Genomic DNA, 2530 nt, shown 5'->3' with positions numbered 1-2530 from the left:
GGCCAGACAGACAGCCAGAGACATACAGCTGGGCCGCCCTTCGGCTCTACCTTCCCTTTATCTGTGCCCTCTAGAGCCTGCTCATTTTCACCAAATTCCCTAATTGAGAGCTAATTTAGCAAAGCCAAATTCACACAGGAGGTAGATCGGATAGGGACTAAAGAGGCGAGCAAAGGGAGAAGAAGAGAGAGGGGAAGGAAGAAGGAAGATTCAAGGATAGGAGAGGGAGAGCGGCATTTAAAGTGGCAGGTGACAATAAAACCTGCTTTCCATGTCATTCTTTCTCTCAAAACGAGAGAAGCGGTTGAAAAGACGAGAGGAAAAAGGGAAAAGAGAGAAAAATATAAGATATGTAGTAGTTTAATTTGTTACCAAACCTTTTAAGGACACCAACTTTCTTTGTGAATGAATAATGTATTTTAAAATAAATAAATGTTCTTCCTTAAAATACAGGGGGCATAAGTATACACACCCATATGTTAAATTCCCATAGAGGCAGGCATGTTTTTAACATTTTTAAAAGGCCAGTTATTTCATAGATCAGGACTCTATGCATCCTGATAAAGTTCCCTTGGCCTTTGGAATTAAAAAAAAAAACATCATATTGCATACCCTTCACCATACCTATAGATAGGCGTGGTTTTATTTCAGTTAGCTTAATAGCTGGTTTGATTTGCATTGAGAGCCGATTTTATGGAAAGTTCCCCATGCCTATCTCTAGGTATGGTGAAGGGTAAGTGATGATATGGGGTTATTTTCATTCCAAAGGCCAAGGGAACTTTATCAGGAGTCATAGTATCCTGATCCATTAAATAACTGGCCTTTAAAAATAAAAATGTGCCTGCTTCTATGGGAATTTATCATAGGGGTGTGTATACTTATACCCCCTGTATTTTAAGGAAGAACATTTATTTACAATGCATTATTCATTCACAAAGACAATTGGTGTCCTTAAAAGGTTGGATTTTCCTACATTTTTAGAATTAAGGCATTAGGATCAATTTCCAAAAGAGTTTTTTTACTCCTCTTTTTAAATCAACTTTAGCATGGGTGTGTAAACTTTCTCAAGCCACTGTGTGTTTCAAAGGTTATCTAAGGTCTCTGCGATAGTGGAACAACGTTCTTGATGCTGCCTGATGCTTTCTCCACTTCTACATAGCTGTTAATTAGCCCGGCTAAGTGCACCATTAATCGATTGCTTGTCTCTATGCTATATCTCATAACGGTGTTGCACTCTGGCAAGGCCAGGGGAAGAAATGTGAGGTTTAGGAAGTCAACATTTTCTACTGGTGAAATACTGGTTATGAAGGGAGAGGAAGCAGAGTAATCGCTGCTTATCAAAGACAAGAGTGGGTAGTGTACTGATGGCAACTGAGGAGGAGAACTGCTGCGGAGTTTAACATTATTGAAGTCAATTATGTTACTATGGACAAGTGGAAGAATATGTTGACAAGCAACACAAATTTGTCATTTGTTTGAAAGTTAAAGGTCACAACTATATCTGTCAAAGACGCACAGCTTTTTATCATAATTTAAGGCAAGACAGCTTTACAACATTAAAGAGCTCTTAGAAAAATTTAAAATATAAAAGCAGATTTTGGGAAGCTAGTATGAGACAATGCATAAGCAATTATGGCTATTTTAGCATCGGAAAATTATCAAGGAAAACTCCAGTGTGAAAGGACATAATGTCATCTTATCTTAACCATGCTGTGTGCTAATAAAAAAGAAGATGGACAACATTGTCCCACAATACAGTTCCCACAGAAATGTTGTCGACGGCAGCTGTAAGGTGTTGCTGGAGCTTGTTCCTAAATGTTTCCTGCTTTATATGAACAACACCCACGACTTACAGTTGTTGCTAGAGCTGTAACTTCAGGTTTTTTGTGAAGTTTTCAAATTGTATTCAGCTTCTTTTGCCACAAACCTTGTATCATATCATTTCCTGGTTGTGTAGTAATGTGCATTAAATTCTAACTTTCGATATTCCCTACACACTTGGATTAGCAACAAACCCCAATTTAGTAAAACAGCTGATATGTGATATTTAGAGGTTGCGTGAATTACCAATGAACCAAGTTAATCAACAAAATTTCAATTTGATTAGTTAGCAACAGTAATAAATCTATGTTCAAAAGTGCATGCAGCCAAACGACCCGTTTTTGTTACAGAACATATAATGCAGAAAACAATGCTTGGTGTTATGGTGTCAACAAGTAGTTCTTTATTCAAGTTTATTTAATAAAGTTATTTGTCTAAAAACAGCCTTATGAGTACCTTCACAGAGTCATATCAGCCCAAAACCGCATAGAAAAGGTTGCTTTTCATTCTAGCTGAAAAGTTTACAATATTAGCTGCCATTTTGGCAATCAGTTTGTTTTTACCCTGTAAATATTGATATTGGTTTTGAAAATCCATTGATCGACTCTAATTTTAGCCCAACTGGAAGTGTGTAAATTAGGAAGAATAATACTTGTTAATGTGAACATTTTCTGTATATCGATGATTCTTTGCTTTTGTATAGCTCCAC

The 2530-nt window shown here is 36.9% G+C and overlaps 1 protein-coding gene and 1 long non-coding RNA gene across 3 annotated transcripts in view; one reads left to right on the top strand and one right to left on the bottom strand.

The window, feature by feature from the left end:
* LOC117944956 overlaps window positions 1-2530 on the top strand; it is a 21136-nt gene that overhangs the window by 434 nt on the left and 18172 nt on the right. The window contains exon 2 of the long non-coding RNA XR_004656708.1: window positions 357-367. This is a non-coding gene — a long non-coding RNA (uncharacterized LOC117944956). The remainder of the gene's footprint in view (window positions 1-356; window positions 368-2530) is intronic.
* The window catches only part of fbxl17 (F-box and leucine-rich repeat protein 17), a 229095-nt gene that overhangs the window by 211133 nt on the left and 15432 nt on the right, over window positions 1-2530 (bottom strand). The gene's annotated exons all lie outside the window — the stretch shown is intronic.

Source organism: Etheostoma cragini, chromosome 5, assembly GCF_013103735.1.
Source record: "Etheostoma cragini isolate CJK2018 chromosome 5, CSU_Ecrag_1.0, whole genome shotgun sequence".
In the NCBI taxonomy this organism is placed as follows: Eukaryota; Metazoa; Chordata; class Actinopteri; order Perciformes; family Percidae; genus Etheostoma; species Etheostoma cragini.
The sequence above is the reverse complement of the archived record's forward strand: the minus strand, read 5'-3'. Positions and strand labels throughout refer to the sequence as shown.